Raw genomic sequence first — 12,693 nt, 5'->3', positions numbered from 1 at the left:
AAACTCCTGGAAATTTGGTTAGTTTTAATCAGAGATGAGCATAAAAGTTAGGCAGGTGAGGCACTGCCTCACCTGCCATAGACTTTTTACGCCAGAGTTTTGGCTACAAAAATTATTAGAATAATGCAAATAACATATTTCAAACATATTCTTTGTATTTTTCATATACTTTATACAGCCAAAACTCTGGCACAAACGTTAGTATGACAGGAAAGGCTCTGCCTCACCTGCCTCACCCCACCGCACGTCACTGCCTTGTGGTACTTCAACTGAAAGACAGTTTCAGTTGTCCAACTGTTATGTTTTCGGTTACAGAAGTGACTTTATTGATTTGTTTGATAAAATGTCATGTTCTTTAAACTTGTGACCAGAGAAAGTCTTGAGCGATGGGGAGTGTTAGGATATGCTGCGCTCTGTAGCTGTCACCTTCTGTGTATCAGACTATGGGTACATCCCCTAGTGTTAGACCTCTAGTGCCAGGAGTCATTTGGAGGCGGAGTTATATGATGTAAGTCCTGTTCCTCCATCTCAGGGAGAGTGAGGAGAGTGTGACACACATAGACTGAGAGACAGAGTCCTGTGTGTACAATTGTGCAGAGCTGAGACTGGCAGGTACAGGGAGTGCAACTGCTATAGGGCCCAGATCTGAGAGGGGCCACCTTTCTATGCCACAGTTACATGTGTTATACACAAGGGCATAGCTACCATAGGTGCAGGGAGTGCAACTGCTATGGTGCCCAGAGCTGAGAGAGGCCCACTTTCCCTGTCAGTTGTGTGTGTTATATATGTATATCACTGGGCAGCGATTTTTGCAACCCTGCGATTGGATAGTCGCCGCCTATGGAGGGAAGTGTATTTTATCTGTGCAAGTGTTCAATCGCATGTGTAGCAGAGCTGCAAAAAAAAGATTTTGTGCAGTCCAGAACTTACTCAGTCGCTGCGATCACTTCTTGCTGTTCAGGACCGGATTTGACTTCAGACTCCCTCCCTGCAAATGCATAGACACGCCTGCATTTTTCCAAACACTCCCTGAAAATGGTCAGTTAACACCCACAAACGCTGTCTTCCTGTCAATCTCCTTGCGATCACCCATGCGAATGAAACCTTCGCACAAACCCATCACTGAACGGCTATTCGCTCTATAGCCGTGCAATGCGCCTGCGCATTGCTGTGCATACGCACGTGCAGTTTGTGTCTTATCACCCTCTGTGTGAAAACACACAGCAGCGATCAGGTCTGAATCGGCTCCTCAGTACCTTGTCTCCTCCTTTTGCGCTGGGAATAAACCTACTTGTATTTCTAGTTTGAACAGCGGAATTAGGTAGTGATTCTGCATTTCTTTCCTGAGCAGCATTTACAGTAAAGTAAATGTACCTTCTGTTAGCGCAGTGCCAATTCCTTTTTGTTTGTTACCTTGTCTCCTGTGTATACATTATGCAGGGTGCCCATCCTCTAGTGTTTACCCTTTAGTGCTGGAGCATAAGGGAGGCGGAGACTGATGACACAGTTCCTCCTGCAGTGGAGAGAGAGAGACTGATGACACAGTTCCTCCTGCAGTGGAGAGAGTGAGACAGTTCCTCCTGCAGTGGAGACAGAGAGATAGTTCCTCCTGCAGTGGAGACAGAGAGATAGTTCCTCCTGCAGTGGAGACGGAGAGATAGTTCCTCCTGCAGTGGAGATGGAGAGATAGTTCCTCCTGCAGTGGAGAGAGTGAGACAGTTCCTCCTGCAGTGGAGACGGAGAGACAGTTCCTCCTGCAGTGGAGACGGAGAGACAGTTCCTCCTGCAGTGGAGATGGAGAGATAGTTCCTCCTGCAGTGGAGACGGAGAGATAGTTCCTCCTGCAGTGGAGAGAGAGAGACTGTTCCTCCTGTAGCGTGTTTCGCACTGCCTGAGTGAGACGGAGAGCAGTGGGCGGTGTGTGTTCCTTACAACGAGAGGCAGTCTGCACGGACGTGCAGCCTTCCCTCCCATACTGTCAGAGTCACCACCTTACCACAGCCGCATGATGTATAGCGATAAGTACCGCGTTTTCACTGTACCAGCCTGTCATATATATGAGTGATTTACTGCTGCTGCAGAACATATTCTGCATTAACAAGTTTGTCTTTGTATGTTAATAAACCAGCGTCTGGTTAACTATCATTTTTGTGGATTAACATCACTATTAAACACTGCAAAATTCTGTCAACAGGATATGGGCCCAGCCCCGCGTATTTGAGTCATAGCCCAGAACAGAGATACACAGAACAAAAGAACAACAGATTAATTTAAAGAAACATTTTATGAGAAGATGCATAGCACAGGGCACAGCACGAACTCTGAAAAATTCAAAGGTTCAGAGAACTACACTACATGGAAGTTTGTCATGGAGATGCAGCTTAAGCGGGAAAAATTGTGGAAGGTCCCAGGAGCAGGTCCTAACCCAGATGATGTAGACAGAGCCATCGGCATGATAGGCTTAGCTGTGGAGCAGCATGTTTATTCTATATTCAGTGGGAAAGTGTCGGCTAAGGACATGTGGACAGCCCTTCACTAGGTGTATGAGGACAGAGGTCTGATGAGGGTAAGTTAGAGACGCATGCTACTGTATATGGGACAAAATTGAGTGCCTGCAAGGACATGAACGATTACATTGATAAGATATTGTCAGTAGCTCAGCAGTTGGCATCTGTGGGGGCACAGGTGGATGAGGAGGAAATGTCAATGGTGATGTTACAAAATCTGACACCAGAATTAGATTTTTTGGTGGTTGCTTTGGAGTCTAATGATACCAAGCTGACAACAGAATTTGCAAGGGCCAAGCTACTACAGTTCCAAGAACGTATTCCTGTCAAGACCATAGGAGAGGGTTCTGCCTTACTCACAAAAGGGACAAAGTCCAAAAAGCTCAAGTTCAAGTGTTTTGTGTGTCATAAGTTGGGGCATAAAGCTTCAGATTGCAGGATGAGAAATTCCAGTGGTGCACAGAAACAGCATGACAAACCAAACGAGTCAGCGCTGAATGTAGCAGATAGTCACAAGAAGGATTGCTGGTACATGGACTCGGGGGACACTAGGCATTTAGGTTGCAATCAGCATTGGTTCAGTTCTTTAACACCGTGTGAACCCACTACAGTAAAAGGGATTCGAAATAAAATCCTTACTGCATCACAAGTTGGGACAATCACAGTGTGTTTAAGAACTGGATGAGAAACAGTTGTTACAGATATCCAAGATGTATTATTCGTGCCAGATTTGGGACGTAATCTTATTGCTATCAGCGTCCTAGAGAAAAAGGGTTACGTAGTCCAGTCTGCAAAGGGCAAGTGTATGGCGCAAAATAAAAGAGGGACTGTAATTGCTTCAGCAACTCGGTGCAACCAACTATATGTCCTGGACACTGAGGAGTGTTCTGCAATGATGGCTACTGATGCAAACCAATCAATGGAGCTGTGGCACAAATGTTTGGGTCATCTAGGATATGACAACGTACAGAAACTGCTAGATGGAATGGTAACAGGGATCACCATGAGTAACGATGAAAGACCTATGTGTGAGCTGTATAAAAACAAAGAAAGCAAACTCACAACCCATTCCAAAGTCAGAGCAGAGACACCACTAGCTCTAATGCACACAGATGTATGTGGTCCAATGGAGGTAATATCATTCAGTGGCTACAGATATTTCATGACTCTCATTGATGACGTCACAAGAATGACATATGTATATTTTATTAAAGAAAACAGTGAAGTTGTCAACAAAATTGTGGAATACAAAAACCTGGTGGAGACTCAGACAGGTCTGAAATTAAAGGTCTTGAGATGCAACAATGGTGGAGAGCATGACAACAAGGTGTTAGCCGCATTCCTTAAAAATATGGTAACTAACATCAGCTAACAATGTCCTACACACTGGAACAAAATGGCATGAGTGAACGGGCAAACCGCACAATTGTTGAGAGAGCACAGAATATGGTAAGTGACGCTGGCCTGGAAAAAAGATTTTGGGCAGAAGAACTATCTACTGCAGTATACCTAAAAAAATTGTGCACCTACAGTAGCTGTAAAAGGTAAAACGCTACTGGAGGGGTGGTCCAAATCAAAGCCAAGTGTCAGTCATCTTCGTGTCTTCGGGAACAAAGCTTTTGCACATATACCTAAGGAGACAAGGAGAAAGTTAGATCCAAAATCCATAGAATGTATTATGTTCGGATATTGTGAAGTAAGCAAAAGATACAGACTTTGGGATATTACAAACAAATGTCTTCTTAAATCCAAAGATGTGGTGTTCCATGAATAGCGCCACTAACTGGGGCAGTGGAGCAAGAAAAACAACAATAGAATATAAAGAGAGCGCTAAGGTATTATAAAAGTACATATAATTTATTATAGTTTAATAAAATCAAATTCATAAACACAATTAATGTAGGACACAATTGATGTGTTTACATACAGATGTAGCCACCTTTATCTTGAGTGGCCGCGGCGGTTGTCCCGTTCGACCATACGCAGCGTACTGTGGCGTAGCGAGGCGCGCCTAGCCACAGAGAGGCTATCTAATCGCACGGAGACAGACATTTGACGTTTGGCGTTACCTTTACGTGTAATACCTGCGATCAGCCACCAGATGTCGCTTTTTACAATCACCACTGCGCATGCGTGTGGTCTCCCGTAAAATACAATACTGACATACATAATAAGGACTACTTTACTAAGGCGTCTCATTACGCTGCATACAGCAAATACTGTACTCATTACGCTGCATTATTTAATACAGTACTGTACAGTATATACAGTACGACACCGACGCAAATACAGTAGTACAGCATACAGTATATGATCCATCTACAATACTTTATGAATACTGTATGTGAGCGTGCAAGTCCCGCAGACAAAACACAGTACTGTAAAACCAGTAGTGTACACTGTCGCAAATGGATGTGTGTTACAAGTTCACTATTGCCTCTCAAGATTAGGAATTTTCTACAGTGTTATCGTCCTAATCCCGTAGCCATTACAGCATAATCAAAACCAACGGATTTATACATTTGTCTGCGGCGAAGTGGTGAAGTGTTTCGCTTCCTATACTCAGAGTCCAGGGTTCGATTCCTTAAGTACTGTACGAATGCATGTTACTGTAGTTTTTTTCAGACACTTTATTATTTTTTTTATTCACATACTGCAAACCAGGGCATACTGTACAGTAGCTGCATGAGCGGTTCTATGCGATCGAGTCCGGTGTACCATAATGTGCAGGTTCTATGCAGGTTAAGGTACTATGCTCCGTACACAGTACACATACAATTCTGTAGCTGGGCAGACTGAATAGAAATGGCTACCACCTATGACTCCTTGCCCCACAGAGGCCCTAGGCTACGGAGCAAGTAATAGTCCAGATTGTACAGACTATGGGGCAATGCTGAATGAGCGTCACAATCCCCTAGCTAAAATACACAGTATGCATATTATGGTACACCGGACTCGATGACATACTGTAGCACACTGGCAAAATGGCCGCCGCCCCTGAACCCTTGTGCAGGTTATGGGGCAATGCTGAAGGAGCGTCACAATCCCCTAGCCAAAATACACAGGGGAGGGATAAGCTACTGTAGGATTGCATACAGTATTACGGTACACCGGACTCAATCGCATAGCACACTGTCAAAACGACCACTACCCATGAACCCCCACCTCCTGAACCCCCACCTCGTGGCAGGCAGCAGTTGGGTATGGAATGAGAAATGGCATAAGCTGTGCAGGCTACGGGGCGATGCTGAAGGAGCGTCACAATCCCCTAGCCAAAATACACAGAGATACTGTAAGCGAGGTCTATGCACATTACAGTACTGTACGTTACACCGGGCTCGGTCGCATAGCAAACTGCGCTGCCGAGCGCTGCCACGTGCTGGGAGTTCACGGTCGGTGGCCATTTTGTCAGGTTGCTAAGCGATCCAGCTCGGTATACCGTAATGTGCATAGACCTCGCTTATCCCAATGTAATTGAGCTAGGGGATTGTGACGCTCCTTCAGCATTGCCCCCTGAACTGTGAAATGTATGCCATATTGTATCTCACTACATATCCGAGCGCTGCCACGTGCTGGGAGTTCACGGTCGGCGGCCATTTTGTCAGGTTGCTAAGCGATCCAGCTCGGTATACCGTAATGTGCATACAGTAGACCTCGCTTATCCCAATGTAATTGAGCTAGGGGATTGTGACGCTCCTTCAGCATTGCCCCCTGAACTGTGAAATGTATGCCATACTGTATCTCACTACATATTCGAGCGCTGCCACGTGCTGGGGGTTCACGGTCGGTGGCCATTTTTAGTGTGCATAGAACTCGCTTATCCACATAGGCCCCTGTGTTTTTAACTACTATATTGAGATGCACATTTCTAGGCCTACAGTATTTAATATACAGTAAGCAGCATTGTTGTTAGGCTTTACGCTACCCACTTTGCAAATCTGTTTCCTCGTAGGCAGACTTGCTGTGTGGATCTTCTCCGACCTTTCAGAAATCTCCTGATAATTTGCTCTCCGTTTCTGCCTTCGAAAACTTCTTCACAGGCCATACTGTTCCAGCTCATTGACACAGTTTCGTCATACAGTATTTGACCGGTAATTCTTTCATTTACGGTTTACAATTATTTATATACTGTACGTAAATGATGAATGTCCCTGTGCATTGCTCCATGGCCTGTACAACTTATCCCGGTGTATTTTAAAATGTATACCATCTCTCACTACATATCCGAGCGCTGCCACGTGCTGGGAGTTCACGGTCGGCGGCCATGTTGTCAGGTTGCTAAGCGATCCAGCTCGGTATACCGTAATGTGCATAGACCTCGCTTATCCCAATGTAATTGAGCTAGGGGATTGTGACGCTCCTTCAGCATTGCCCCCTGAACTGTGAAATGTATGCCATATTGTATCTCACTACATATCCGAGCGCTGCCACGTGCTGGGAGTTCACGGTCGGCGGCCATTTTGTCAGGTTGCTAAGCGATCCAGCTCGGTATACCGTAATGTGCATAGACCTCGCTTATCCCAATGTAATTGAGCTAGGGGATTGTGACGCTCCTTCAGCATTGCCCCCTGAACTGTGAAATGTATGCCATACTGTATCTCACTACATATCCGAGCGCTGCCACGTGCTGGGAGTTCACGGTCGGCGGCCATTTTGTCAGGTTGCTAAGCGATCCAGCTCGGTATACCGTAATGTGCATACAGTAGACCTCGCTTATCCCAATGTAATTGAGCTAGGGGATTGTGACGCTCCTTCAGCATTGCCCCCTGAACTGTGAAATGTATGCCATATTGTATCTCACTACATATCCGAGCGCTGCCACGTGCTGGGAGTTCACGGTCGGCGGCCATTTTGTCAGGTTGCTAAGCGATCCAGCTCGGTATACCGTAATGTGCATAGACCTCGCTTATCCCAATGTAATTGAGCTAGGGGATTGTGACGCTCCTTCAGCATTGCCCCCTGAACTGTGAAATGTATGCCATACTGTATCTCACTACATATCCGAGCGCTGCCACGTGCTGGGGGTTCACGGTCGGTGGCCATTTTTAGTGTGCATAGAACTCGCTTATCCACATAGGCCCCTGTGTTTTTAACTACTATATTGAGATGCACATTTCTAGGCCTACAGTATTTAATATACAGTAAGCAGCATTGTTGTTAGGCAATAATTGAAGAATTTACATACAGTACTGACATGTACTGTATGTAATGCTTGTACATCATGTCAGTCGACCCTTATGCTGTACACTACTGTAAGTCTCACAGGGCCCATGCACTTCCAAGGAGGGTTATTTACTGTACTGTATCTGTTTCATACAGGAAACTAATTGCAGTCCATAACACTAATATTAAGCCCACTCCATTATCCACTCCTCCCCTGTGTATTAAACACCCCCTACCACCCTGGAAGTCATGTACTGTACCAGGGCCCCTTCATTCAGCACAATGCCCCCTTCTACAGTTTAGTGTTCTCCTTCCTGCCCCATCTGTGCAGTAAAGGAATAATTAGCAGAAATTATTTCTCCAGGTCCTACTGTACATACTGAGCGAAAGATAGAACCCCCCCTATCCCCCGCGGAGCATCAAAGCTGCCGCTGATAGCTCCCCCCACCCCTTCCGCTGGTGAGTGGGTAGGGGCCCCAGTGCATTGCTGTGTCCAGGGGCCCACACTGCTGTTAAGATGGCTCTAGTAATTGAGCTAGGGGATTGTGACGCTCCTTCAGCATTGCCCCTGGACTGTACCATACTGTATCTCACTCCATATCCAAGCGCTGCCACGTGCTGGGAGTTCACGGTCGGTGGCCATTTTGTCAGGTTGCTAAGCGATCCAGCTCGGTATAACGTAATGTACATAGACCTTGCTTATCCCGGTGTACTACAGGTATGTGCAGTAGTACTGAATGATTGCTATCACTTGTGGTGAAACACCTATCTTATCAAATACAGTAACTACTGTACAGTATAGTTGTTCGCACAGGTGATGGTAATCATACTGTATATTTAAACTGAAGTCCGTAACAGAGCATTCTGTCCCTCCTGCAGAGGTTCTTGTTGGGAGGCACAGGGAAAAAAGGCAAATACTGTACAGTACAGTATTTGCACTTTACTGTTGTGCACTTTATTTGAAAATGTACAGTTGTTTGCTATTTTTAGCATGCTGTGCTTTACATGTTTTCTTATTGTGGTTTTTATATTTTTAGACAAAAGACAAAGAATGCAGACTACCAGATTTTACGGGAGTGCCAAAACCCACCCATCAGTGGCACAGAAACTTGCTGCAGTAGTCCCACAAAAGAAGAAGAAAACTGCCAAGGCGGCTCAGAAAGAAAATGTGGTGAAACCACGAAAAAATGCCAAGGCAAAGAATAATACGTTGGAGATGATATGTGGTGTGGCAAATGATGTAATTGTTCCATCTCCTGCAGATCACAGTGTTCAGCCAATGAATCTGGAAATACCGGTGCTAGAGGACGTGACAAACACGCTGCATCAGGAAGCTTCTTTTTTGGACCATGTAGCCACCCCTGGACAAGAAGACATGACACATTCACCACGAAGAAGGTTGCATTTCACAGATGTGAACACCAAAGTGCAGGACTGCCAGTGTACCTGTCCTGTTTTACTAAAGGAGCTACTCAGTAAGGTGACCAATATGGAGTCAGAAGTTGGTGGACAGGTCAATCAGCTGCAGACCGATGTGGCTGGCCTTAAAGAAGGCATAAAGGAACAGATGGTAGAAGCCATGAAGAAAGTCATTGAACAAACGAGGGAAGAATGGCAAGTTGGAGTTTGCCGCACCATCATTGCAACACACCACCAAGCGGTTCAAGTCAGCGGCCTGGACGACCGAGGCCTGGAGGACCGCAGAGGAGGCCTGGAGGACCGCAGAGGAGGCCTGGAGGACCGCAGAGGAGGCCTGGAGGACCGCAGAGGAGACCTGGAGGACCGCAGAGGAGGCCTGGAGGACCGCAGCGGACTGGACGAAGTCAGCGGCATGGACGACCGCAGAGGAGGCCTGGAGGACCGCATAGGAGGCCTGGAGGACCGCAGAGGAGGCCTGGAGGACCGCAGAGGAGGCCTGGAGGACCGCAGAGGAGGCCTGGACGACCGCAGAGGAGGCCTGGACGACCGCAGCGGACTGGACGAAGTCAGCGGCATGGAGGACCGCAGAGGAGGCCTGGAGGACCGCAGAGGAGGCCTGGAGGACCGCAGAGGAGGCCTGGAGGACCGCAGAGGAGGCCTGGACGACCGCAGAGGAGGCCTGGACGACCGCAGAGGAGGCCTGGACGACCGCAGAGGAGACCTGGAGGACCGCAGCGGACTGGACGAAGTCAGCGGCATGGACGACCGCAGAGGAGGCCTGGAGGACCGCAGAGGAGGCCTGGAGGACCGCAGAGGAGGCCTGGAGGACCGCAGAGGAGGCCTGGACGACCGCAGAGGAGACCTGGAGGACCGCAGCGGACTGGACGAAGTCAGCGGCATGGAGGACCGCAGAGGAGGCCTGGAGGACCGCAGAGGAGGCCTGGAGGACCGCAGCGGACTGGACGAAGTCAGCGGCATGGAGGACCGCAGAGGAGGCCTGGAGGACCGCAGAGGAGGCCTGGAGGACCGCAGAGGAGGCCTGGAGGACCGCAGAGGAGGCCTGGACGACCGCAGAGGAGGCCTGGAGGACCGCAGAGGAGGCCTGGAGGACCGCAGAGGAGGCCTGGAGGACCGCAGCGGACTGGACGAAGTCAGCGGCATGGAGGACCGCAGAGGATGCCTGGAGGACCGCAGAGGAGGCCTGGAGGACCGCAGAGGAGGCCTGGAGGACCGCAGAGGAGGCCTGGAGGACCGCAGAGGAGGCCTGGAGGACCGCAGAGGAGACCTGGAGGACCGCAGAAGAGATCTGGAGGACCGCAGAGGCCTGGACCACAGCAGCGGACTGGACGAAGTCAGCGACTTGGGCGAACGCAGAGGAGGCCTGGAGGACCGCAGAAGAGACCTGGAGGACCGCAGAAGAGACCTGGAGGACCGCAGAGGCCTGGACCACAGCAGCGGACTGGACGAAGTCAGCGACTTGGGCGAACGCAGAGGAGGCCTGGACGACCACAGAGGCCTGGAGGACCGCAGAGGAAACATGGAGGACCGCAGAGGAGGCCTGGAGGACCGCAGAGGAGGCCTGGAGGACCGCAGAGGAGGCCTGGAGGACCGCAGAGGAGGCCTGGAGGACCGCAGAGGAGGCCTGGAGGACCGCAGAAGAGACCTGGAGGACCGCAGAGGAGGCCTGGAGGACCGCAGAGGAGGCCTGGAGGACCGCAGAAGAGACCTGGAGGACCGCAGAGGAGGCCTGGAGGACCGCAGAGGAGGCCTGGAGGACCGCAGAGGAGGCCTGGAGGACCGCAGAGGCCTGGACCACAGCAGCGGACTGGACGAAGTCAGCGACTTGGACGACCGCAGAGGAGGCCTGGAGGACCGCAGAAGAGACCAGGAGGACCGCAGAAGAGACCAGGAGGACCGCAGAAGAGACCTGGAGGACCGCAGAGGAGGCCTGGAGGACCGCAGAGGGCTGGACGACCGCAGAGGCCTGGATTCAAGTGTGCTGTTGCCAGGAACACCAATGATGACCAGCACACCTGCTCACAGGCCACTTCGCAATACATTCGGAGGCTCTCTGAACAATATTGCCCTGGCTGTCATCTCAACTTCCCTGGACGACCATCTGTACAGAGCTTCAAATGGACATATTCAGAAATATGCATATTCTCTGTTCCAGCACCATGTACGGTATGACAAATACTTGACGTGGGCCAATCGTGTGAACTTTGATGGTTCCAAGGGCAAACTTCCGCTGCCCAAAAATCTGGTACATGACATCATGGCTAGGTGTGAACGCCGCGTGAGGATTGGTGATCCAGAAAAGAGGAAGATAAGGGATACCATAAACTCTGTGCTGAGAACGAAGAGGAAAATGACTTGGAAGCTCGACTATGATGAAACCAGATCATTACCTACCTCCTAGCTTCAGCACATCAGCTTCACACAGCTGAAGCTAAAAAATTGTGTCAATGTACCTGTATGACCTGTACATTTTCTGGGGCTGCATGCACTGTGCTGAATCCACTTGGAGCAGCTCGGTTACTCAAAGGGGAGTGCATGAACTTGGCTCACCACATTCCTGGTAATGTAAGGGCCTGTTACAAGTTGCCCCTTTTATTCCTGTTGATTTTTTGGGCGCTGCTGTATCTATCCAGTAGCAGCCGAGTCCATTGTGCTGTGTCCATCTGGGGCCTTGGGCTGCGTTTCCATCCAGGGGCTGCTGTTGTCAGTCCTCTATTCTGGTGTCCGTATGCGACAGTGTTAAAAAGCAAAAGACAAAAACGAAAAATAATTCAAAAAAGCAAAACCTAAAAATAAAGTACAAAAACCATTACCCCGCACCACCACCACAAAAAAATAAATTATAAAAATGTTAAAGTTGATATTGTTACTGTATTTGTGCTGTTACCTTTTGATTAAAGTACCGTACAGTATGTGTGATGTTGGCTTTATTACAATACAGTACAGTATGTGTGATGTTACATGTTCCAAATGATTTTGTCCGTAAATAAAGTGTTTCTTAAAATAAACATGACGTGGTTTCCAATGTTTGTATTCCCAACTTCCTGTACTGTATAAATTAGTACTACTGTATGATGGGAATTCAATTAAGAGTGGTATACTGTATGTAAAACAACTTGGTTAGGCATCTTGCATTTCATATTTTAATAAAAACCACAGGAAACTTCTATTTTTAAAAGTTTATTGAAGAAAAAAAAGGTGTTTTTTTTAAATAAAGTTTGAAAGTTAATTAAAACAAAAAAGTAGTTTGTTCTTCGTTACATTCTTTTCTTGTGTATATAGATATCTGTGGGGGGAAAAAAAAAAAAAGTATTAAAGTAAAGACACTCATGTTCATTTGTTTTCCAAGAAAATTTGTGGAACCACACAGCCCAGCAATAAGTCATGCTGGGCTGTGTGGTTCCACAAAAGGCATGCGGTACAAAGTGAAATAGTGGTGTCAGTGGTCAGCACTTTGACACGCTAACATTTGTGGAACCACACAGCAATGGCTGACACACATAAAATGGCTGACACACACAAAATGCCTGACACACACAAAATGCCTGACACACACAAAATGCCTGACACACACAAAATGCCTGAC

General features: G+C 48.0%; 1 long non-coding RNA gene across 1 annotated transcript; it reads left to right on the top strand.

Annotated features, from left to right (window-relative positions):
• The first annotated feature begins 528 nt into the window (after nt 1-528).
• LOC135058214 (uncharacterized) lies at nt 529-8,801 on the top strand. Its single transcript, XR_010244683.1, has 4 exons — nt 529-612; nt 2,195-2,566; nt 6,460-6,598; nt 8,708-8,801. It is a non-coding gene; the product is annotated as an uncharacterized LOC135058214 (long non-coding RNA).
• Nucleotides 8,802-12,693: the final 3,892 nt, after the last annotated feature.

The sequence above is a fragment of the Pseudophryne corroboree genome, chromosome 3 (assembly GCF_028390025.1).
Source record: "Pseudophryne corroboree isolate aPseCor3 chromosome 3, aPseCor3.hap2, whole genome shotgun sequence".
Taxonomy (NCBI): Eukaryota; Metazoa; Chordata; class Amphibia; order Anura; family Myobatrachidae; genus Pseudophryne; species Pseudophryne corroboree.
The sequence above is the reverse complement of the archived record's forward strand: the minus strand, read 5'-3'. Positions and strand labels throughout refer to the sequence as shown.